This window comes from Protopterus annectens, chromosome 5.part0 (assembly GCF_019279795.1).
Source record: "Protopterus annectens isolate FY-2018-M chromosome 5.part0, PAN1.0, whole genome shotgun sequence".
Taxonomy (NCBI): Eukaryota; Metazoa; Chordata; order Ceratodontiformes; family Protopteridae; genus Protopterus; species Protopterus annectens.
In genome coordinates this window covers 1,104,862,302-1,104,889,469 of record NC_056735.1, presented here as the reverse complement: position 1 = coordinate 1,104,889,469, position 27,168 = coordinate 1,104,862,302, and the positions used below count along the sequence as shown (strand labels likewise).

Here is a 27,168-nt window from a genome sequence, read left to right as displayed (position 1 = left end):
ACATGTGATCTAATGAAGAATTGTACAGAAAAATAACCCTTTAATGCAAAAAAATTCTCCATTTTCCTGTCACTGCTGTTAGGCTAACCATTGTGCAAGCCCCTTGATTATTCCTTTCCGTTGTAGAGGGGTACCTCTGTTGCCATTGGTTCTTTGGTGTTTATGCCTTGGGCATGGATATTTTGAAGATCTGTGTTGTGTGCTGCCAGCAAACTAATCCAGGTCTGTGAAGACCATTTTTAAACAGAGAATTTGCTTGCTTGCCCCTCTCTTCAGTGGGCATATCATGTTACCATGGAATAAATTCTTTTCACGTATGTGTACTTTGAAATGCACATATGCACTGTTGGAATCTGCAGGTAACAACATCAAGCCCCTTCACTGTTACATTGCCTTGACCAGTGGTTTTGAATCACCTAGCATGTTGTAGTACTCTTGACTTTATGCAGAACACATTTATCAGCTAGCAAATTTTCTGCTCATTAGGGACGAAGGGGAAGAATTGCTTACTGCGATCTTGTAATGTAGGGAGCATTTATCGACAAGTAATTGGTTTTAGAAAAGAACAGATTATGCTAAAGCATTAATTGGTAATTTCTGTTTGCCTCACTGTGGTCATAGGTAGTAGATACTTGACAGATTAAGTACCTTATTACAGAAAAGAGCCTGCTGGTGAATCCCCTCCTTTCCTTTGTTGATTTTTTCGAGTAATCCACGTACTTCTCTATTGCTGTTCTTACTTGCCCATTTTGTTTTTGCCAACTCGGTCACCATCACTTCCGGGTGCAGCAGGCAAAAAAAGTCATCAGTCACTGCTTCCCACTTCCTCTACCTGGTTCATAGTGCCCGAGCTGCTAATCAAATCTGGGTCAGAATCAGGGCTTTATTCCTTTATAACACCAGACTGCACATATTAATTTCTGGCTGGGGATTTTCACTATGCCCATTAAATATGTATGTTCTTCATTCACACTGCCGTGGTTTGCATTCTCCCTCTGATACATTAGCTGGCCAGCTCCCAAAAGCTTTTATACCCTCACTGTTACTCTGCAGCTTATAAGTGAAGTCTTTTTGGAGAGAGCTGTAATTAACAGCTAGAGTGACTAAAAATCTTCAGTACTTTCTTACTGCTTTCACACTGCTGCAGCTCTGAGGCTTCTCAGGAACATCAGTCAGTCAGAGGCTTTCTGTTGGACAGATAAGACTCCTTTGGAGAACCCTTCCACACTTTTATTTTTATGATTAGGAATGTTTTATATGCATTTGCCTGTTTTCAGTCAGGATTGCAGTGCATCTCTTTAAGAATACCAAAGGATTGTAGTATATCACTTTAAGAATACCAACTTATCAGCTGCCCCTGTGGCATAGAGGGATAAAGCCACAACTGCAACCCAGATGACCTGGGTTTATACCTCTCAACATCTTAGAGCAAGAAATATGGACAAAGTCTAGAAAATGGGGAGACAAACTCCAAAAAATAAGGACATCTTAAATTTCTCTCACAAACTTAGAAAGTTACTAGAATAATAGGATTTGTGTTAATGTGCATGATATAAAATTCTGCCACTCAAATGTATGTCTTCATTTAGTGACTTCAGTCCCCAGTGACTTGTCAGAAAACCACAAATTTTTTGAGGAGCAGACCAAAAATATGAGGCAAAAGTCTGGCTATTTTGCGAAAAGCTGGGCAGTTGAGAGCTGTGCCTGAGTTCTGTTAGTTGCTCGGGAGACTGATGTGGCAGGGAGAGATGGTTTTTCAGTCCCAAGGAGGGAGGTGCAGCTGTGTGGGTATCCCCATTGTGTTCTGGTGAAGTCCAGATCATATAGGGGGGTTGTGGTCTAAGTGGTGCGAACATGGCTGAACTTATGTGGAGGTGAGAGCAAGTTGTCTTGTGTTCCTTTTGCATTCCTGCCCTATGAAGTAACCATGCGGCCAGGGAGGAAGGGGAAATGTGGGTAGGTGTGAAAGTAACCCTTGTGAAGATGTTAGACAGTGTCTTCCACAGATGTCCTTAGGATCTGCTTTGGCCCTGGTTAAATTACAGAAATAGTCCAAGGGTGAATCGGAGTACTGGTAGAGCTGACAGTGGGGAATGGGAACAACTTGTAAGTATAAAGAAGGAGAGAAAGCACCCCCCCAAAAATAAAACGGCTTTTCAGTAAAATCTGTAGACATTCCTCAAATACTGTTATTGTTTTCTAGGTGCAATGTGTCAGTTTAAGCTTTGAAGCATATGTAATGTTAATATTTTAAGATACTTTTGTGCTTTTTGGGAGTTGGAAAGTGTACTGTAAGGGTAGAAATTATGTTTATGTGCACTTCTTGAAAACTTGCTTGTTTAATTTTATTGTGCAGTTCACTTGGGAGGGGTGGGAAGTATCTCTGTGTTTTACATAAAATTATTGTGTGCTCCCTGTGTAACTTGTGTTGGGGAACTTAAACTTTTCCGGAGGGTTGTGTACTGCTTTTACTCACTAAGTGAAAGTTGACCTTCTGACTGACCCCTTCCAATGGAGCTTATCGGCAATCTGGCTTCCTGCTTTGCCACAGTATGGATACTTACCATGTTTCTTATGTTCATGTTACAACATACCTAAAGAGAAAAAAAAAAAAAGGTTCAAACATGAGCCCTTGCCTTCAGTGCAGGTCCAGTCAATGCCTCAGATGATGGTAGGTGACTCTGTAGTGACCATCTGGTTCCTCAGACTACTTACTGGTTTATTTGAATCCCTCTGGTGTAGCTGTGCTGGCCACTACAGACTGAGGGTCAGACATGACCTTTTCAGCTGTTCAGTGTCTGATGTGAGCTTGGGCAAGCCATCCATTTTAGGTGCATTAGACACTGTGGAGGAGGGGAGGGGTTCACTGGGAGGCTGGGGAAAGAGACCTTGCTCGGGTATGCCTTCCCCTACTTGGTTGTCCTCCAAGAATGTTCCTAATAAAAAGAAACAAAGTTAGTCATTCTAATAACAGTGATGATGGTTTCTATGTGCAAAACTGATGTTCTCACCTTAGGCAGGAATTTGTTGTAGACTGTCAATCCTGGGTAACAAGTGAATCATTCTTTATTCCTCCAATCTCAGTGATGAGGATATTCTTTCAGATGTTTCTGATGTGGGCAGAGACAAGGTTATTTTACTTGAAGGTTCATAGGCAAAGACTCTTGACTCTTTAGACAGTGGACCCGAAACTGTACAAATGGAGGCTTTCTCCTTTTCTTAGCCTGTAGACTAAATGATGTGTTTTCATGGGAACAGTTGGATGTTCCCTCTGAATTGGGCAGATACTGTGATTTATTAGAAAAGGAGGCCTCACATACTGTCCTCCCATTGTTTCAGTCTTGGAGGAGTATTTTAATGCTGCCTGTAGTGTTCCTCTTTCAAAGCCATAAATACCTAAAAAGGCAGGTAAACTGTATAAAGTCTCTCAGACTAGTAAAGCTCTCTCTTCTCATCTTATAGCGGATCCAGCAGCTGTTTCTTCTGCTGCTCATGCTGTGAACAGGCCCATTTCTTGGGGATAAAAAGGTAAGCCACCTGACTGATTGAGACTTTTCTTTAACTTTAGCTTTTAGACTCCTTGATTACCAGGGCTACATGTGAAAGTTTATGCTAAAGTGTACCAATAGTTGGAAAGTTTTCTGCTTTCCAGTAGGTCTTACTTGAATACGATTGTTTCTGGCCTGTCTCAAGTTTCTAAACACGTCTTAAAAAGTGTGCATGATTGTGCTGATACTTTTTCCAGAGCTTCTGCTTTAACTACAGTCTTGAGAGAATTTGTTTGGGTGCATAATCAAAACTTTTTCGTTGTTTTCAAGTCAGAAAATTTGAATTTCCTCTGAGGACAGGGAGGTTTTATTTGTCTCTTCTGCTACACAGATCCTCAAGTAATTGTATGAGAGGGGTAAATTAATGCAGGGTGTTTAAGATTTTTCAGATCCCCAAATTCTTTCCTTCTAAATCTTCTACTCTTTTAAACAATAAAACAAGTCAGTGGTGCCTCCTACTGTCAGACACCTAAGAAGGGATGGCAAGAAGGGGACCAGTAACAATTCCAAAAAGCAGAGAGTTTATCCAAAAAGGTTGGGTGCCTTTTTCAGAATGACTGTGCAAGAAGTCCGGTCACCTTCCCTCCTCTCCTTCATCCTTTCCTTTTTCACAGAATCTGACCATCGGTGCTACCTTTTGGCAATAGAGTCTCAGATAAGCTGGTTTTGAAGGTGATGCAGGAGTGTTACTGTTGGCAGTGGATAGAAAAGCCCCCTACTTTCACAGTTTTCTCCGAGCTCCAGCATGTTAGAAGAATGAGTCCTAGACCATGTTCCTGCAGACCAAATAAGAAAGGGATTTTAATCCAGAATGTTTCTGGTTCTGAAGGATGAGCACTCTTGAAAACCAGTTTTGGGTCTGTCTTTGGAAGATTGCAAAATTGTAGCTATTGACTCTTCAAACTGTGGTGGCTTTGGCCCCAGATTGGAGTTTTATGTTAAAATTAGAGTTCAGAGATGCTTGTCTACACATTCTAGTAGCAAACAACTTCACAAAATGTTGAAGATTGTGTATTTGGGTGAAATTATTAATTCTCTGTATTCATCCATAGGCTATCAACTGCATCAAGTGTGTTTACAAAGTGTCTAGCCCCAGTGGTGCCTAGTGAAGAATGCCACATTTTCCTTATTTGTGCAGAGTCTTTTCCTAGTTGGCAGTAGTCCTTAGCAAAGGTATCTTCTCTCCTAAAACATCTGGGATTCCAGGTAAATATGCAAAAATCCTCTCACTCCATCACACAGGATTATGTTCCTGGTTGCCTAATAATACTGTGTTGCAAAATGCTTTCCTTCTTCAAGAGGCAATAGATTCAGGTCCAGATGTCTTACTAAACTTTTCATGCCAGTCTCCAGCTATGGTCAGAAAATTTCTTAGGGTACTGGACCTCGTGGCTTCTATGATTCTTATGATTCCCTTTGCCAGTGTATATATGAGAGAGCGATTCAGTAGTACCATAAAAATATGTGGACCCAACATTCTCATCACATTGAGTTTCAAATTCTGATCTTTGGCTTTATAACGTCAGAACTACATTGGTGGAGGGGTAAGATGGCCCACGATCCAGGTCTTCCTTTTTCTCCAGCTACTCCAACGCAATCTATATTGACCAATTCCTCATATTTTTCTTATGGAGCAGTTTCAACATTGAGAAAATATAATGGTTATGGAACAATTCGAGCAAATCAGAGCACATCAGTACCAAAGTAATTTCTGTGATTCATACAATAAAGTCTCTACATCATATTTGGGACCCAGTTCTTCTCTAGATCATTACAGACCATATCGCTGTTGTGTGATACATAAATGGGGGAACCAGGTCATTCCCTGTTATGTCGCCTGGCAATGACAGCTTGGGAGTTGATTCTACAGCACTCTTTAATTTCCAGATGGCTGTCTTCTGCTATTGTGTTTTGTTACTGTCAATATAGAAAATCCATTCAAGCATCTTACATGCTGTTGGAGTAAAACCATAGGGGCAGACGAGTTAAGCAGGGTCCGGGCTGATCCTCATGAATGGAAACTCAATGAAGATGTCTTCCAGGAATTGATCCAGATGTGGAAAACACCTCAGGTAGATCCATTTGCCTCCTTTCAAAGCAGACAATTTAATTCTGTTTAGGACTCCTTGCTTGCAGGCCTGGAGAACAGATTCTCAGGAACATTTCCCTGGTCAGGGGATGTTCCTGAATGCATTTCCGTCCTTTCCAGTGACCTCATAGGTTATTGTGAAGTTTTAGAAAGATTCTGCCAAATCATTGTGGTGATTCCCTGCTGGCTCAGAAGAAAATTGGTGCTTCCTTCTAGAACTGGCAAGGAGCAATTACTGCAAGCTTCTTCACAGGCTGGATTTACTCACACAAGACAAAGGGAGTTTCATACATGCCAACATCAAACAACTTCTACTGACTGCCTGGATGATGCAGTTGAATACCTTTTTAGGCACCTGTTTTATGAGGACATGCAGTAGGTACTGAAGGAGGCAAGAAAGTCTACTACTAGAAAATCATATATTGGCAAATAGAATGAATGTAAAGTAGTAAGATATCCAACCACGATGTATATGTTCTTCTCTTGACTCAAAAAATCCAAACAGCAGACACAATATAAGACTAACTCCAATTTATTGAGAAAAATGATGAGCGCTTTCACGTAGTTCAGAGCTACGCTTCTTCAGATAACTTTCTTACATACAAAGGTACATTTAAATACTGAAAAAGGCGGGATATTAATTGATTAATAACATTAATTAAACAATCAAATGGTTTGTATACTAACGTACTCACTGCTAAACTCATAAAATGTATAAGCAGCAAGTATTACTCATCCATCAAACATGTTAGCTTGCGTTAGAAACACTAACACTAAAACAAAAAGCAACACACTAAAATTTTAAAAATAAACATTATATATATGTGTCGCTAACTAGATGGATAAAACATATATTTCCCTCCTTTGTATATATGGTTCTAATTCATGAACATTTGACTTAATAAATAATAACACATATCAAATGCTCCACATCAAATAATATTAAAAGTCATATATATAGTTATCATAAAAAGCAACTACTTATGGTAACACCCAGTTTTTTACCAATATTAATAATGTAGCTATTTAATGTATAAAAAGATTATTCATTTGTTGGCTACATATAATACATACTTCAAACTCAATAAAACATGTCAAAAAACGCATATATATATATATATATATATATATATATATATATATATATATGCATATATAAAAAAAAAAACTAAAATGCATATGATAGTATATGCATATCAATTTATATATGATATTAAATATGAATGTACATAAGTGAGTGAAACACAAAATATGTGTATCATTCCTTTTAACAAAGATTTAGTGCACCATTTAAAAATAAGCATAAAAAAACTCATAACCACACAAATACTAAACATTGAAGCCAAAACCAGGCATCTATAATAACATCATGCTTATACATGCCCGAATATAACATCAAACTAAAAGGTATTGTTGCATGCCCACCAAATAAATGAAGCTCTACCCTATCATAAGACATAAGATATGTATGATACTATCATTAGTTGATCGTTAGTAAGTTACTAAATGTATAGATGAGGGAAATAAACACGGGTCTCATTAAACACAGAAATGAATGGACTGACCATTATATAGAATATGCAAGAAAAAACCTACTGAGTGTTCCTATTTGATAAACAGCAAAAAAAAAATATATATGTATAAATATATGATTAAAGATAAAATTGGAAAATGTGTATGTAAGGATATCACATATTTGCATGTAAAGATGTATAGATGTGTATACTAATTCATTTTCTCCCCACTAGTATTGGTTTGATAGAAATATAGTTGTTTATACCAGGGGGTAGATGTGCTGCTAACTTCATTATCCAATGTAATTCAGTAAGGGCTAATTCATTGTCCGCATTACCCCCTCGTTTATTATGTTGAACCAATTGCAGTACTCTAAAATTAAAACTATGAGTAGGACAATCCATAATATGCCTTGCTAACGCATTACTATCATCTTTCTTACGGATGTCATAGAGATGATTGTATATGCGGTCACGTAGTCTCCTTTTCGTGAGACCTACGTAGAACGCTTGACATATCATACAAGTAGCTAAATAAACTAAGTTTGTACTATTGCAATTGGCATAAAAACCGGGGTGAAAAGTATAGTCCATACAAGGATGTTTATACATCTGTGATTTGGAAATATACTTACATCTGTTGCAATGATGGCATGGGTAAGTACCCTGTGTCGACAACTTACTCATTATTGCTTTGCTGTTGTCAATAGAGACACCATGGTCTTTACATAAAATTAATTTTAAATTATCACTATTCCTATATTGGAACCTAGGTTTGTTACCTATAATGTCTTTGATGTGTGTGTGCATGGTGAGAATATGCCAGTTATGGGAAATAATCCGCCGTATATTATTAACGTCACTGGTATATCTCATTATATAATTGATCTTGTCTTCTCTGTTACTGGTCTTGTCAACTCTTAAGTATGTTGTTACATTCTGAACAAGTGCTTTGGGACCTGCATACACAGGATGTATATCACCCAAGACATCTTGCCTTATGTCCCTAACCATCTTAGAACTATATCCTCTATTCATAAACAAAGTTTCCAAAAAGTCAGCTTCCTTTCTTAAAACATCAGGTTCATCACATAGCCTGGAAATCCTGATAAATTGACTTCTCACTATACCTTGGAAAGTATGCCTAGGATGCATACTATCGTATGTCAATAAAGCATTCTTCCAGACAGGTTTCCTGTACAGTGAGGACGTAATGGTCCCACTATTTGTTAACCTAAGGGTAACGTCCAAGAAGTGTATCTCCTTGGGTGAATGCTCTTTAGTGAACCTAAGGAAATTAGTAGTGGTTTGCAAATATTCTAAAAATGTATCAAACATGTCAATGGGTCCCTCCCAGATGATAAGTATATCATCCACAAAACGCTTGTAGTATCTTACTGACTTAAACTGTTCATGGTTGAATAAATATAAATTCTCCCACCAATACACTACAAGGTTGGCGTATGTATTTGTACAGGGGGTGCCCATGGCTACCCCCCATTGTTGCAAATAGTACATATCGCCAAAGGAGAAAACGTTGTTTGCCAGGATGATATCCAATAGCTGACAGATCAGTATATTCCTAGCATTAGTGAATGATGTTTCCTTTGTTAATAGCTCTCTAATATATTGTACACCAACCTCGTTAGGAATCGAGGTAAATAAGCTTTCTACGTCAAGTGTAATAAGAAAGTATTGTGATGATGAAATGTCAAGTTGTACTGACTGCAAAGTATCCAGCAAGTAATGTGTATCCTTCAAAATGGATGAAAATTTATTCACTACTAGTCGCAAGATACTTTCTAAGAAGACAGATATGTGTGAGGTTACCCAGCCATCTCCCGATACGATCGGTCTCATGGGTATGGGATGGACCTGTTTGTGGATTTTGGGTATTTCTTTAATAGGTATTACAGGATGTTGTATAGATAAATATTCAAAAGTCTCTACACTTACCTGTCGACACATCAGAAGGTCTTGCAGAGTGTCATTTACTGTCTGTACAATGTGTAATACTTCATGGTGATCTATATTTTTATAGGTGGTGCTATCAGATAACATGTTATTCATGTTATCAGTATATTCAGAAGTGTTCAAAATCACAACCCCCCCCCCCTCCTTATCTGCCGGTTTCACAACTATTGATGAATTGGTTTTTAAACTGGTCAGAGATATAGACTCTGAGTTGGTAAGATTATAAAATCTCCCTTTCTTGTTTTTAACAGAGAACAATGAATAATACTCTTTTTCACAGAGTTTAAGGAAACACTCCACTGGTGGAGGCACAGGCGGTAAAAAGGTGCTTTTGTTCCTAAAAGGTATAGATAAAGTATTAACACTGGAGCTTCCATTTGTGTCTGAAAAATATAATTTCAGACATACTTGTCGACAGAAAAGTCTCAGATCAATCAGAGTCTCTGTAAGAACAGCCGGAGAGGCAGGAATAAAATTAAGTCCCCTGTTTAGGAGAGTGATACTCAAATTGTCCAACACAAAATCAGAACAGTTAAAAACCAGAGAAGTCAATACCTGGTTCTCCTGTTCTGTGTAGTCCTTTCTTCGGAAAGCTTCCTCTTCCGATACCCTCTGCTGTTGGACCGTCCTTGCTCCCGTTGTGTCAACTTCTTTTGATAAGGTAAAAAAGGTACCGCTGCGTTATTTGCCGATACAATTGTTTTAGGCACAGCTCCTAATGCACGAATAGCTTGATTGTGCTGTAGTGCCTCCTGGTTGGGAGGAGGTGTGTCAGTATTGAGACAATCATTGTTATCTGAATCGATGACACTGGCCAGTGGGATCTCAGTCTGACCAGAAGTAGCTGCATTGTTAGAAGGCATCAAGGATGAATAGGTAGGAGGCATAGCTTCATCAACAATGCTAACAGTGTTACGTTGTCTGGGTAACTGATTAGAAGTAGATGCTTGTGTTAATTGGGACCTCGGCCAAACGAACACTTGGCATTTTAGAAAATCATTGTGATCCCTCATCAACTTGCGCTGTTTGGTAACTTTAAGTCTATCGCTAAATGCTTTAACTTGTTGGAAAACATGACATATCTTATTAACACAGTATTCAGAGTTAAAACGTTCTGTTATCTCCTTATAGATGGCATCAGTTTTGTTCCGTAACTCTGTTTCCAGAGGTTGAAAATATTTGAGCATTAATCTTGCATAACTGAAACCAAGTTCAATGTTAAGGTCTTGCCACTGCTTAAGTAGCAAGGGATGTGAGTCCCCATATGTGGGCATGCAAAATATCCGCATGCCTCTGGGGACCACTCTGAAGTGCAGACATGCGTCTAAGTGTAATCTCTGCCATGAGTAGCGCTGTATTTGATACAGATTATCTTCTAAGTTTTTCAATAAAGCATAAAAATCAGTCAAATTCTCACCAGATTCTTGAGGTTGAGCCAATCCCAGTACATTACTAAAATCTAGAGACAATAAAGGGTTAGACTGTTGTACTAAGAGCCCAGTCCAAAGTGCTGATGCATCCCTCGACTCCAGATGAATATTGGATAATGTAGCAGCAGTTTCCATCGTGTGCGGAGAGTAGCCAACAAAAAAGAGAAGACTGAATATGCAAGGAGGAAGGCAAACTCTCCACTAAAAGGACTTCTCACCAAAAAACCCGAAGAAATGAATGTAAAGTAGTAAGATATCCAACCACGATGTATATGTTCTTATCTTGACTCAAAAAATCCGAACAGCAGACACAATATAAGACTAACTCCAATTTATTGAGAAAAATGATGAGCGCTTTCGCGTAGTTCAGAGCTACGCTTCTTCAGATAACTTTCTTACATACAAAGGTACATTTAAATACTGAAAAAGGCGGGATATTAATTGATTAATAACATTAATTAAACAATCAAATGGTTTGTATACTAACGTACTCACTGCTAAACTCATAAAATGTATAAGCAGCAAGTATTACTCATCCATCAAACATGTTAGCTTGCGTTAGAAACACTAACACTAAAACAAAAAGCAACACACTAAAATTTTAAAAATAAACATTATATATATGTGTCGCTAACTAGATGGGTAAAACATATATTTCCCTCCTTTGTATATATGGTTCTAATTCATGAACAGTTGACTTAATAAATAATAACACATATCAAATGCTCCACATCAAATAATATTAAAAGTCATATATATAGTTATCATAAAAAGCAACTACTTGTGGTAACACCCAATTTTTTACCAATATTAATAATGTAGCTATTTAATGTATAAAAAGATTATTAATTTGTTAGCTACATATAATACATACTTCAAACTCAATAAAACATCTCAAAAAACGCATATATATATATATATATATATATATATATATACATATATATATAAAAAAAAAAACTAAAATGCATATGATAGTATATATGAATATGCATATCAATTTATATATGATATTAAATATGAATGTACATATGTGAGTGAAACACAAAATGTGTATCATTCCTTTTAACAAAGATTTAGTGCACCATTTAAAAATAAGCATAAAAAAACTCATAACCACACAAATACTAAACATTGAAGCCAAAACCAGGCATCTATAATAACGTCATGCGTATACATGCCCGAATATAACATCAAACTAAAAGGTATTGTTGCATGCCCACCAAATAAATGAAGCTCTGCCCTATCATAAGACATAAGATATGTATGATACTATCATTAGTTGATCGTTAGTAAGTTACTAAATGTATAGATGAGGGAAATAAACACGGGTCTCATTAAACACAGAAATGAATGGACTGACCATTATATAGAATACGCAAGAAAAAACCTACTGAGTGTTCCTATTTGATAAACAGCAAAAAAAAATATATATGTATAAATATATGATTAAAGATAAAATTGGAAAATGTGTATGTAAGGATATCACATATTTGCATGTAAAGATATATAGATATGTATACTAATTCATTTTCTCCCCACTAGTATTGGTTTGATAGAAATATAGTAATATATACTATAGTAATATAATAAAGTCTCTACATCATATTTGGGACCCAGTTCTTCTCTAGATCATTACAGACCATATCGCTGTTGTGTGATACATAAATGGGGGAACCAGGTCATTCCCTGTTATGTCGCCTGGCAATGACAGCTTGGGAGTTGATTCTACAGCACTCTTTAATTTCCAGATGGCTGTCTTCTGCTGTTGTGTTTTGTTACTGTCAATATAGAAAATCCATTCAAGCATCTTACATGCTGTTGGAGTAAAACCATAGGGGCAGACGAGTTAAGCAGGGTCCGGGCTGATCCTCATGAATGGAAACTCAATGAAGATGTCTTCCAGGAATTGATCCAGATGTGGAAAACACCTCAGGTAGATCCATTTGCCTCCTTTCAAAGCAGACAATTTAATTCTGTTTAGGACTCCTTGCTAGCAGGCCTGGAGAACAGATTCTCAGGAACATTTCCCTGGTCAGGGCATGTTCCTGAATGCATTTCCGTCCTTTCCAGTGACCTCATAGGTTATTGTGAAGTTTTAGAAAGATTCTGCCAAATCATTGTGGTGATTCCCTGCTGGCTCAGAAGAAAATTGGTGCTTCCTTCTAGAACTGGCAAGGAGCAATTACTGCAAGCTTCTTCACAGGCTGGATTTACTCACACAAGACAAAGGGAGTTTCATACATGCCAACATCAAACAACTTCTACTGACTGCCTGGATGATGCAGTTGAATACCTTTTAGGCACCTGTTTTATGAGGACATGCAGTAGGTACTGAAGGAGGCAAGAAAGTCTACTACTAGAAAATCATATATTGGCAAATAGAATATATTTTCTAATTTGGTGCCTAGCCAGTGATCAGGAATTTTGTACCACTGGTTCTCAATTATTTGTGAGTTACTATCTTGTGGGCTTTTATTCCACCATAAAGGCTCGTCTTGTTGCCATTTCATTTCTGTTTTCCCTGTTTAAAGGAGTTTTATTACTAAGACTCCCTCTTAGACTGGTTCCTTCTCCTCATTGGGGTCTCAATTTTGTGCTGGAAAAACTGACTGTTACCATTTGAAACTGTCTGGCTGGATGACTTGAGGTTCATCACTTGGAAGACCGCTCTTCTCACTGCTCTGACATCTGCAAGAAGAGTTTCTGAGTTGCAAGCTGTTATGGTTGGAGAGCTGGTTATCTTTTCCCCCCACAAAGACAGGGTCACGTTCTACACAAAATTTCTTTCATGCTCAAGGTTGTTTCAGATATCATGTTGAATCAGGCCATCATTCTCCTGGTTTTCTACCCAGATCCTAAAAATAAAAGCGAGGAAATTCTAAACACTGTGGATGTACCCAGGCAAGTCAGGAAATATCTTGACATGAAGGCTAACCAGCTATTTATTTCTAAAACTGAGACTAAGAAAGGGCAACCCATGTCTAAACAGACCATTTCCAGGTGGTTGTCTTACGCTGTTGTGTTTTGTTACTCTCACCGTGGAAAATCCATTCCAGGCGGTGTTTTATTTCTAAAATGAAATATTTTTATTGAATTATAGCTTACGATTTAGACAATCATACATTAATATAAATGAAAAGAAACCATATTAACATATTTTCAGTTGCAGATATTGTGCATCACATATAATCTTCTATACAGAACATTAATAGATTATTTGATTCCTGCCTTTCCTTGATCCTTATTTTTCCTCCAAAACATTATCCTGCATGTATTGTTAATAAAAAACAAAGAAGAGCAAGGCTACCACGGCCATATAAAAAGTAAAAAAAAAAATGTGTATTTAATAAATCCTGGATAAGCACTTTCACGTTATACAATGCTTCTTCAGACCCAAACAGGGTACAAACATATAAAACAGTTGCAAATTTAAGTAAAATAAACAGTCATTAAATGGCTAAAAAAAACTCACCCAATGACATCACACAACTATTTCCTCCTTCGCTTTAAAGCTGGTTTGAGGCAGACAGCAGCATTTAACTATGGGTAATTATTAGCCTGCAACTTTAAGTATCCAGTATAACTCTAGACTTTCTACATCATTCAAATGCCCCCCCCCCCCCCCCACCTCCCCAGGGTTGGCCTTTGCACATTGCAGGACTCTAAATAAAAAGCCATGCCTGGATTTTCTGTAATATGTTTGGCTAAATAATTTTGAATATTTAGAACCTTTGTCGTGTTGATGTCCTTGAATTCTGTCTTTTAATTTTTGCACTGTCTTACCGACACAAAAACTGGTGCAGGCTGTACAAGTAGCAAGATAGACCACATTATGGGTCTGGCAGTCTGCATAACTTTTCGGTTCAAATATAAATTTAAAGTTGGGATGCTCAAATCTCTGCTGTTTACTAATCATAGGGCATACCTTGCACCTATGACAAGGGAATGTACTCAACGTGTGCGAAAGGAGTTTGGCCAGACATGTCCCTCTATCCCATAACAGTTGATGTTATGTAGTCCAATCTTGCCTACATTCTTACCCGTGGGTTCAGAGCCGAACTTCGGCTCCGACTCGGCAATACTCTAGCTCGAAGTCTTTCAATTGGCTGGGCTAAGAGGTATCCCATGCTGCACTGCTCCCTTTCTCCAGATCTCGTTTGCCGCTCGTAAAGCTCAGACATGGTCTCGCTCTTGACTGTGGCTAAGTATAACTTTTTGTCGTCTTGGACTAAAATTTTGCTCCAAAAGCTATTTTCATAGCTAGGTGTGTGTGGTGTTGGTTTGTGGAAGCTGTTTTGTGCGGCCTTTCGTGGCCTTTGTCTTACCTTTTGTCTTGGTATCCCGTCAGCTGTCTCCCAACAGGCTAGGCTCGTTTCAGTTAGAGGACCTAGTCCTCCTTTGGTTATCTGTTTTCCCTTCTGTGTTCGTTTTGTTTTTAGGTACCTATCCCCTCCGGGCTAGGGCTGTTTAAGTTAGAGGACCTAGTCCCTCCCCTTGTTTTTCCTGTCAAGACCGTTTGAGTTAGAGGTCCTTGTGTGGTGTCTGCAGTTTATAGTTCTCGCGCTTGTTGCTGGTGTCAGTTTTACCGTTGTGTCTAGTATCCTGCCGACCATGTCTAAGCATACAAAAGAACATAAGCCTTCAGGCTTTAAGAAATGTAGTAAATGTGGGTACAAGATGTCGATTACTGATGGGTACTCTGTGTGTGGGGGCTATACACCTTCAGGAGTCTTGTCCGTTCTGTCACGCATTCAGCCCTCGTGTTCTTCAAGAAAGGAAGAACAAACTAATTCTTAAGGGACTACTGAAACCCTCCGAGGAAGATTTGGAGCGGTCTTGTAGTGCTAAGTCCTCTCCCTCTAAAACATCTAACATCCAAAGCAACCATCAGTATTATCAGAGCCTCTGGAGAAAGTTACTAAGTGTACTGTGGCATCCTCGGCTCCACTGTCTTTGGTGCCAAAGGAAGTTTGTGAATTGACAGAACCTACATCGGCTCCCAGCCTCTCGTAGCCGGTGACGGAGCTACTAGCTCGGAGCCGGTCTCCAATTTTTAGACCGGTTTCTCCTCCTCGCAGGTCTTCTTCTGAGAGGAGATCTAGATCTCCTACCTTGTCCTCTAGGTCCTCCAGGACACACTCTGATGTGGATAGAGGGGTGCAGAGACTGCTCCAATCACCGGTGCTGGCTAAATTGCTTTTGGCTCCAGCCCAGTCTGCTCCGGAGCCCGTCACCCATCCATCATCGAGTAAATCTCAGACTTTGGAGCCAGAGTGGTTGGCGCCGTCTGATGCTTCTAGGTTGGCTCTGATAGCCCATCCTGGCTTATCGGCTCCGATCTCAGCTCCGTCCCGGCCGGCTCCGTCCACGGTGTCCAGGACTCATGGTTCCTCGGTCAGACCTGAGGGGGAGGTTTCAGGATGCTCTTTGGCTCCTAGCCTTCCTCTCAGTGCTTCAGCTCGGGTGAGCCTGACCCTTGCTTCGGCTTCGGACCTTGTCCCTTCTGCTCCGAGGTCTTCCACGGTTGGTTGATCTTTGGAGCTGGGGGGACCAGCTTTCGAGGTCATGTGGAGCATGCTGGCCAGATCTTCAGCTGCATCATACAGCACTGACAATCTACCCCCTCCAGCTCTGGTATCAGTCTCTGATCACCTCCTGTCTTTTGGACAGCGGAGACCCAAGGCCTCAGGATACCTCCATGAGTGGTCCCCAAATTTCTGAGGGCCCCCCAGAATTTTTGCCTGAGGAGCCACCCAGAAAAAGAACGTGCAAGAGGAAGCACATAAACTCCCAGGAAGAGCTTCTCACATCGGACACCGACCTCGAGTAATCAGAGGGGTCCCCCAAGTCGTCCTCTAAGGATCTCTTTCTCTGATATCCTAGAGATCTTGAAACAGAGAGGCGACTGGCCGTCTAAACCCCCCTCCGAGGAGGAGTCGATGTTCCTGAAGGCCTTTGGGGCTCCATCCCTATCTCATGGGTGCCCCCTGGATTCTGGACCCACAGCCAGATCTACTGACTCATACGTCAGGGCAGTTCTATCCCTCTCTTCAGACCCTCCAGCTGACAGCCTGGCTACTCCACTTCCATCACTAGTCAGGCTTCATCATTTTTCTCTGGAAGTGGTTCATATTCCGTCTTCTTCCCATAAGCTTTCGACCAAAAAGATTTATTCCAGTAAATGGAAAAGATTCTCCATCTGGGCTCATGCAAGACAAATTGATCCTTATACAGCTCCAATTTCTTCAGTTCTGGAATTTCTCTCAATGCTTTTCAATCTGGTCAGCAGCCGCAACCATTAAAGTACAGTTGGCGGCTATTTCCACTTTTCGCGTCGCTAATGAACCCAGTCTAATGGCACATAGACTTTGGAAGGCATTCTTGAAGGGCAGTATGCTGCTTTGCCCTCCAGTCTTTGACCCGGTCATGCCTTGGGACCTAAATTTTGTGCTACAGTGTCTCACCTCTTCCCCCTTTGAGCCTGCAGCTACTTGTGAATTGAAATATTTGACTTGGAAGACTATCATTTTGGTAGTCTTCACTTCAGCTAGGCGTGTCTCGGAGCTCCAAGCTTTGTCAATCAGACCGCCTTACTTGATTTTTCACAAGGACAGGGTTTCCCTCAGACTAAACCCTTTATGCCAAAAGTGGCTTTGATTAGTAATCTCAACCAATCCATTGAACTACCCATATTTTTTCCAGAGTTTTCTAATAGGGCAGAAGTTAAATTTCACCAGCTGGATGTTCACAGGCAGTTGCGTTTTTATTTACATAGACTGAAGGATCTTAGAAAATCAGATCAGCTATTTGTCTCATTTTCAGAAAATAGGATTGGGTCTCCCGTTTCCAAAGTGACCTTGTCTAGATGGATCTCTAGTTGTATTTCCTTCATTTATGCCTCGGGTGATAAGGATTTACCATTTAGAGTGAAGGCTCTTTCTACCCGATCAATGTCTACCTCCACGACATTTCAGGCCAGGATGTCTATGGATGATATTTGTGCTGCGGCTACATGGGCATCTCCTCACACCTTTATTACTCACTACAAATTGGATTTGGTATCCAGAGGCAGATCTTCCTTTGGTTCCGCAGTGCTCAGGAGTATTTTCCCCTGATCCTCCCAGGGTTCAGGTGCTTGGGATGCTGTCCCACGGGTAGAAATGTAGGCGAGATTGGACTGCATAACATCAAGAAGTTATGTACTCACCATAACGTTCGATGTATGTAGTCCATCTCGCCTCACATTCTTACTTACCCTCTCGCCTTCCCCCATCCTGGAGGACCTAGAGTTTAGTTCTGGTTTCAGTACTCCTTTTATTATTGGAATGTTTTTTTCCTTCTCTATGTGTTGTGTATGGAGGGTGAGTGATTGAGCTTGCAGCAAACAAGATCTGGGGAAAGGGAGCAGTGCAGCATGGGATATCTCTTAGCTGAGCCAATTGAAAGACTTCGAGCTGGAGTATGGCTGAGTCTGCTCCGAACCCACGGGTAAGAATGTGAGGCAAGATGGACTACATACATCGAACGTTATGGAGAGTACATAACTTCTTGTTTCAGATTCTTAGAATTCCTGAACCCAGATTTGGGTTTGGATCCAAGAATACCTGCTGTTTTATTATCAATAGTTAACAGACTCCAATTCTTTTGAATAATGTCACAAATATACATATATAATTGGGAAACTTGGTAAAAAACCTCACTTCATTATTCACCCACTTCCTTCTCTTATAAATGTACTGTCTCTGACCTTGACTATTAAGTAAATATGATCTAGTGGACGTTCCCCTGTTTGACATAACCCTTTCCATGGTAGGCTCTATGTCAGTTATTACATACCCCCTAAGTCTAAACTGGGTGGATAGCAATTCCATATTGGAAGCACAATCCATAGGTTCAGTACACAGTCTGGAACAATCTGGTAAATTGACTGAACAGCATTGGGGAATACGTACCTAGGGTGCATAATTTCATGTACTAACAGACTATTTCTCTAGAAGGCTTTCCTAATAATAGTAGTGTGTATCTATCCATGTATATTCATGGTTACTTTCACATAAAAAAAATCAATACTTGAATCAGATACCGTGTGTGTAAAAGATAAAAAGTCAGAGTGGCATCATTAACATAGTTAAAAATCTCATGCAACTCAAAACGACTGCAATCCCACAATATAAACTCATGATCCACAAAGCATCAGTATAATTTCATGTGACTGGAGAATACAGGATGACGAAGTACATGTTCTTCCCAATAATCCATTACCAGATTTGTGTAAGAGTTAGCACAGGGGGAGCTATGGCAATCCCCCATCTTTGTAAAAATAACTCTCCTCCAAACATAAAAACATTGTGTTCCAAAACTAATTCTAGTAAGGTACATATAACCATGATATTGCTATCAGTGTACCCTACTCTTACGTTTTAAAGTCTCCCTAACTGGTTGTACACCATACTCATTGGGTATGCTAGTAAAAAGATTTTTGGCATCTAAAGTTACAAAAATGTTGGTGGAAACATCCCCTGGACCAACGGTCTGGCCAGTATAATTTCCAAGGTCCATCGGGAAATGATTGGTATCCCTTAGTAAAGTCGTGATGGAGCACAAAACCCTTTTCAATCGGTCTTATATAAAAATGGACAAGGGTTCAGTCATCCAACCTGCCCCTGCCACTAGGGGGTCTCAGGGGTGGGTACATGGTGTCTTTATGCATCTTGGGTAACCTTTTGATGACCGGTGTCATGGGGTATTCCACAACAAAAAACTGAGAGTTGCTTATCAATGGTATGCCACATTAACAAATCATACTGAACATCATGTATATATTTCTTAAGTCTTTCCAATTCGAGTCTGTCAGTTCTCCTATATATGTGTTCTCATTAAGTCCATTTATACATGTAGTCATTATAGTCCTTCGAGTTCAGTATTACCAGTGCGCCCCCCATTATCGGCTGGTTTTATAGCCAGGTCTTGATTATTTATTAAAGACTGTAACACTGCACATTCTGTTTCAGTTAAATTGTAGAAAACTTTTTTTATGTGGTGCATTCAGCCCCTTTACAAGTTCACTCTCACAAATGTGCAAAAAAGTACTTAAATGTGGTGACAAAGGTGGATTAAACAAACTAGGTTTTTTAAAACCATGAGCTTCCACTGATTCTTTTCCAGACATCACTTTTAATGTAAGGTTACAAGTAAACTGGTCCAAGTCCAATAGTACCTCACCCATATCTGATGAGGCAGCAGGGATGAACAATAATCCTTTATCTAAGAGAGAACGTTTTACCATAGTAAACAAGATTCATCACCAAGGAAGTCACTTCCGAGGTTTCCTGTTCTGTGGATGTTCCTCTGAGAATTTTCTCTTTTGTCGCCCTCTGCTGACAGTGCATGAAGAAGTCCTTCCCCTCGTCTTCATGGGGAGAGGATAATCCATGGAAACCAAAGAGGTATTCAGTCAGGCTTCAGTCTTCTCATGAACCATTGCTTCTTGGTTCAATGGTGGTTTACTGCTCACATGGCATGGAGATGCTGAGGTAACAATAGAAATGACACTAGAAGCAGCCCCTATAGAACCACTGGCAACATTACCACGAACAACCCGTGGTATGTCGGGGGGGGGGTCAATAGGAGGATTAGAATCTACTGCTTCCTTGTTAAGTTGTCTGGGCCATACAAATACATGGCCACTGTTGAAGTCTCTATAATCACGCTGCAATTTTCTGATTTTAGTCTGTTGCAGTTTCTGCTCATACCCAGCAACATTACTGAATGTCAGTTCTAATATGTTCATAGGAGTCTCCTTTGAACTGGATGATTAAGTCATTATGTAAAATTTCACTTCCTGTTGAAGTTTATAATCTATAGGCTTAAAATAGTCTATAATCAACTGTATGTAGCTAAAACTTCGCTCCAAATTCATCTGTTGCCATCTTTTCAGTAGTCGACAGTGTGTCTCACCAAACGTAGGCATGCAGAGAACACTCATCCCTCTCTGCACTACTTTAAAGTGCTGACAGGCTTCCATGTGCAGTGTCTGCCACTGCAGTCTTTTTAGTTTAAAAAGTTGTATTGTTCCTACAATTCCCTTGTTTTCTAAGCAATTTGCTTCTACCCTTTTCTAAAGATCTCACTTCCAGTTCTTTTATCTCTGTTACTATATTCACTGCTACTTGTATAGTTAGTTTAGACTTTGATTTTCATTTTTTAGTAATTGCTTTTTTGGCATGCACCACAATTAAACTCAACAAGGCCTTACTATGTCTAATCAATTGCGATTTTGTGACAATGCTCAAAAAAACACCACACAAAATTACACCAATTTGCTCACTTAGTATTTCTGATGAGTAGTCTGCAGGGAAGTTTTTAAGTCTGCCATCTCATTGTACTCCGAAAAAATGTTCCCAATTACCTCTGTCTTCTCAATTATGTCTGTAACATTTGCAGTCTACCTGTGAAAAAATTCTTTGGAATCTGCTCTGGTTATAATACCTTTGCAAACATCTACGAGCAAAAATCCTAAACCTTCTAGACTTTATTGCATATTTGTGAGCCATACATATATCCTCCCATTGTTTTTGTGAATTGCTTATCCAGTTTCTCTTCCCAGTCTTTTTAACCTCCTCTCATTGATTCCTGTAGTTATTGTACAAGATTGTATATGCTGTACTAGTTATCCCCTTTTTTAAAAGCAATTTCTGTTCTTGATTCTACTAAAAATTCTACTAGTGGTGGTCTTTAACTTAGGATCCCCGTATTCCTTTCTCTTGCTTATACTCTGATAACAGTCCTTCATGAGGGAAGGCAATCTTGAGCCTGCAGTCTAAATGTATTATTGGGCTCTTCCCATTCTTTTTACCTTTCTTTCTTCCTCCAAATATTTTCTCCCAGTACCTTGGTTTCTTTGCCAATTTTCTGTAGTAAATTCCAGCTCCCTCTTGCCTATTCTCTGTACCCATAATTGCAGTCATCCCTATCAGCAGAATCGTCTTTCTGCATTCCCAAGTTAGCTTAGTTCTTCTACTTCATGAATATAATATTCTGTATGGATATTTTTATCCTCCTTAAGGATATGCATCCAAAATCCCAGTCACTACTTGTTTCTTGAGCCCTCACCCCATTCCATCATCATCCCTTTCTTCTTTCTGCTTGTGCTATGTTTAGGAGTCAACTGAAATACCCTCTCAGATCATTTCCAGATCATTTGTTCTATTGGAAGGATCAACTTATCCCACTTGACTCTGGCCCTCTTCTCCTCCCAGATATATGAAATTCTTTATTATTTGGTGTCCACAACTACTACTCTGATTGATACAAATATGCCTGTATAAAACTAAAGGGACTAAAACTATTTTCACTGCTCATATCTTGCTATCCAGATCAGTAAAACTGAGCTTTCAGTTTCTCAGTTTTTCTTTTGTTTAGTCTCTTCCCACAAATCTTTAGCTGCCATAATAGAATCCTTTTTAACTCATACTTCTCTAAGTATTTCATGTTATGTCCCCATAAATATGAATTGCTGAACCAATTTGCATTTGGGTACATAGTTTACAGCTATTGCCCTTTTTTATCTTCATTAATTTTTTGCCCTGAAGAGACTTGAAATTGTCGCAGAATGTTCCACAATACTGAAATGTCCTTTTCTGGTTTTATCAGGTACAAAATAGTATTATCTGCAAATAAAGCCAACTTTGCCTGATTAACGTACCAGTTATATCCTTGAATTTCTGAGTCTGTTATTTTCTTTGCCCGGTGGCTGTAAACGTCAGGCAGTTAAAGGGGAAAGAGGGCACCCCCCACTTGAATTTTCTCCTCCAGTCACTCATACATCCTCCAGGGAATTCAAATGCATCCATTGCCCTATTCATGTAATCCCAGTTTACTCAGAATGCTTTCTGTGCATCAGGATCCACCAACAGCAGTGGTACAGTCTGCTTTCACCTGGATCATCATTGTTCTGTTAATGTAGGCAATGTTTGCTTCCCCTCCACAAAACCACCTTGAGCCTTATCTATCAATTTTGGCATTACCTTTGCCATTCTTTTAGCTATTATAGACATAAACACTTTGTAATCATGGTTTAGAATCAAAATGGGTCTGTATGAAGATGGGCCTGTATCATCTTTTCATATTACAGCCACCTCAGTCTTCTTTCAGGATGTTGGTACTTCTTGTCCTTTTAAAATAATGTTAAACAAAACCTTCCAGATTTTTACCACTTTCTTCCCTCCTAGCTTCCAATCTTCCACAAGAATACCATATATTCCTAAAGACTTTCCTATAGATCGGTTATATATCTTTTTAACTCATCTTCTCCCATCCTAACTGTAATGACATGAGGTATTGCCAGCTATGCCAGTAGAAGTAGGGCAGTGGATGTGTAACATATGCTACCATAGCTAGCTGGAGTTTTGTAAGGAATTATGTCATTTGTATATCAAACTGATCTGTAAAGGTGCCTGTGTTGAAAATGCATTTGTAAAGCTGCTTGTGTTAAAAAATGGATCAAGAGTGGGTCCTGGTGGACAGAAAATAAATTACCTGTATATCAGATTATTGAAGCTGTTGAAATGAATATATTGTAACCGAGGATACTGAAAGAGAAGAGGTTAATCCTCAGTCCAGCTAACTTTATAAAAATAGTCTGAAATTAAATTACTTGGTTTAGCCCATAAAGATTGTATCTTACAGTTCTGATTGCAGCCATAGACAACACATATGTGAAAACCAGGACTAGGAATCTTACTGCATTGTCCTTGGGGGTGAACTAATTGCTACCCTGTAAGGGTAGAAGTTTTTGAAATGTTTTTATAGCTTCTAGATGCTATAACACATCTTAGCAAAGCTCTGTATGTGTGTATTATGACACGTACATGCTAGATTCTGGTTCAGTTTCTAGTAAAGGGGGTAGTGTGGGAACCAGAGTCGGATGACCAGATGTGTGTGATGTCATTCTGTAATCCAGCACTGAAATGATGTTTTAATATTAGATGAGACAGAAGTCTCAGGGCACTTTGATTTGGAACTGACAAGACCACTCACCCACTTCATCTTGCTTTGCTTTAGTATATAAGTAGGAAACAGTAATTATTTAGATCAGTCAGGAAACTATAGTGAGTTTAGTTGAGTATTGTTTTTCTGTACTCTGTATAATTGGGTACCTTTGTAAGAGCCTTAGAGTAGCTGGCTTTGCAGTGCTCTGGTGGCAGTGTCTACCTTATAGTCTGGGCATAGTGGTCATAGCTGGTAAATCTGTGCCAGGCTTTCCTGAGAGAGAGAGTGAGTGTGTGTGCATGTGTGTGTGTGTGTGTGTGTGTGTGTGTGTGTGTGTGTGTGTGTGTGTGTGTGTGTGTGTGTGTGTGTGTGTGTGTGTGTGTGTGTGTGTGTGTGTGTGTGTGTGTGTGTCAAATCTCTGGGTGTGTTTGTCAGCTACTTGGAGCAGGGACACAGAGCACTAGTTTCACAGAGAGGGTGGTGGAGGACTTGGCTTGGAACACACTGCTGCGGACTCAACTCTATAGCTGTGGTCACTAGAGAATTTTATTTTGGGGCCTAGAGAGAAGAAAACCCAGCCTCAGGACTGAGTGTGCTCCCTGTGTGCTCTTAAGCGAAATTGTGCTTGGTGCAGAGAGCTGCATCTGAAAATACTGTGTGCATTTATTTTTGTTCCAAGTGAACTTCTCTCACCGGTGTCTGTAGTGACGACTGAGGCTCCTTGATTACTGGTCCAGAGGAGGGACATCACACTAACTGTTAATAATTGAGCCTCATCTGCCTCTAACCATGGTACAGTTAATTCTTCCATAAACATTTCCATTTGCACTTTGTTGATTTCCACATTTCCTCCACGAAAACACTCAGAGAATACACTATCCTGAAACTATTTCAGACTTGAATAAAATATTTTTTGTGTCCAGGTATTCTAGTTTTTCCATTACAATGGAGAAAATTATTAGAGGGTTGTGGCATGTGGTATGTGAAGATCCAGTAATTGGTCATCTTTTTCCAAAGCATATTACCTTTTCTTACAAAAGGTATTCCAACTTAAAAGAAATCTTAAATAGAAAATTGGAAGCTATGGTAGATAGTAATGTTGGGATGTATAGCTGTGGCAGTTGCTCAGTTTGTAATAAAATTAAGAATATGCATGGAATTAAAATAAATGGAAAGAAATATGTTGCTTTTGAGAGATTTGATTGTAGGTCATCTGGTGTAGTATATATTTTGGGATGTGATTGTGTCCCACCCATGTGGTATATTGGCCAGACTACTAGGAAGATTAAGATTCGCATTCTGGAGCATTTGGGTGATATAAGGAGGGGCAATTTGGAAAGTCCGGTGGCTACTCATTTTTGTAACATACATAATGGTAAAAATGACAGTTTCAGATTTAGTGTACTTGCTAGACCCCATTTGTGTATAGGGAACTTTAAAACTGCTTTGAATAAACTTGAACAGAGAATGATTATAGGGTATCATACTTTATTTCCCAATGGAATGAATTTGGAAAATTAATGAAATTTATTGAAGTTGTAATTTTGAATATTATAAAGTATTTATTCAAAGTTGTGAATTCAAATTTGTGTATAGGAAACTTTAAAACTATTTTGAATAAAATTGAATAGAGAGTGATTTATAGGGCATTACACTTTATTTCCAAATGGAAGGAATTTAGAAAATTGATGAAATTTATTAATGTTGTAATTTTGAATATCATAGAGTATTCATTTCATAGTTATATTTTTGTAATTATGTATAAGAATTTTGTTAAAAATGAACTAATTTATTCTTTAAAATAATGAAAAAATGTAAAAGAATACTATATTTGAAGTTTTGCAGATAAATGTTTGTTGAGGGGGTTAAAAAATGTTTGAAATAATTAATTGTTTAATTAATTGATTGATGCATATATAAAAAGAACATTCAAAATGTCTAAATGCGTCCCATTGAAGACGAACTGCTGAGGTACCAGGACTGAATAAAGATGGATTAATGCCACTTCTGTGTTCCTTTCTCTGAGTGTTTTCGTGGTGTATTCTGAAGAATTTGTGGTTTGGCTTTCTGAGTATTATGGTGATTTCCACATTTCTCTGCTTTATACACATTTTAATAAAATTCAGATGTATTTCTAATAACGCTACAGGATTTCTGGTTATTTTTCTTGTTCTAGCCTCCATAAGCTTGGCAACAGCCCATTCATCTTCCCCCGATCTGACCATAAGCTAATCACCCTTGATATCCACTTCCCGCCTCCACCACCCATTAAGGAAACCACAGGAAAAAAAATTTCCAAAGCCAACTTCATGCTTCTTAAGACAAAAGTGGTTTACTTCATGATACCCATGCAGATGGGCAATACAGTTACAACTGCTGAAATCTACAGAAATGCACTGTATAAGCACTTACATGAGTGCATGGATCTTGCTATCCCAAACAGAACCAAGAAGCTATCCTCCAAAAAAAAGGAAGCCAATCTGGTGGTCCCCTGCCATAAACTACAGCAGAAGGAAGAAACTGTTGCAAAAGAGAGTAAAACCCATGAGTGGAGGAACTCCCTGGTCAGCCTCAGTAAGAAGTTGAGATCCCTTATATGATCCTCCAAAGCTAGCTATGAAAACAAAATCGCCACTAATTCCAAGGACAGACACAAAGCATTTTATAGCTATGTCAAGAATCTCTATGGCAACACCCAGATCTGCTCTGAGTTACAGCACAAAGGCAAGAAAATTACAGAACCAGCTGATATTGCCATCATCCTGGCAGATGGGTTCAGTGCTAACTTTACCCCCCCTGGAAGAATGCAGAGTCCCTGTAATCACAACTACGCAGGTAAAAGCTGCACTCTCCAATGCCAAAAACACAGCATCCATGGGATCGGACAACATCTATGGCTGCGTTTTACACGAACTTCAGAACGAACTGGCTCCCCACTTAAGCACCATGTTCAATAATAGCTTCACATCAGGCTTTGTGCCCACTAAATGGCGCACAGCAACAGTTATCCCGCTTCACAAAGGGGGAGCCACCACTGATCCTGGGAACTATTGACCTGTTAGCCTGACGAGCCTGATCTGCAAGGCCATGGAATGTATCATCATGAAACTCATAAACAAAGACATTGGTAACCTCCAAACTCTGGATCCCACCCAGTTCGGGTTTGTGAAAGGCAGATCATGCCTCCTGAACCTGATCGACGACTTTGTCACCAAAGCCGCAGATGAGGGTAAGGTGGTTCTCACACAGCCTATCTTGACCTCGCCAAGGCTTTCAACACTATCCCCCATTCTGGAATTATAGCTAAACTCACTAAACTAGGTATAAATCCCTACGTCACAAGATGGGTTGCCAAATGGCTCACTGACAGAGCCCACACTGTAAAAGTTGCAGACTTCAAATCTGACCTCAAAGCAGTGACAAGTGGAGTACCACAGGGTTCTGTCCTGGGACCTCTCCTGTTTGGTGTCTACTACTCTGAAGTACAGGCTAACGCAGAAGGCCTCTGGCTAACGAAGTTCGCAGATGACTGCAAACTAGGAGTCATAGTCAAGTCCCCAAATGATGTGGAGATCCTACAGAAGGGCCTCGCTGAGACAGATGCCTGGTGTCAGAGCCAT

At 39.4% G+C, this 27,168-nt stretch overlaps 1 protein-coding gene across 1 annotated transcript in view; it reads left to right on the top strand.

The window, feature by feature from the left end:
- The window catches only part of REV1 (REV1 DNA directed polymerase), a 4,137,464-nt gene that overhangs the window by 121,159 nt on the left and 3,989,137 nt on the right, over window positions 1-27,168 (top strand). The gene's annotated exons all lie outside the window — the stretch shown is intronic.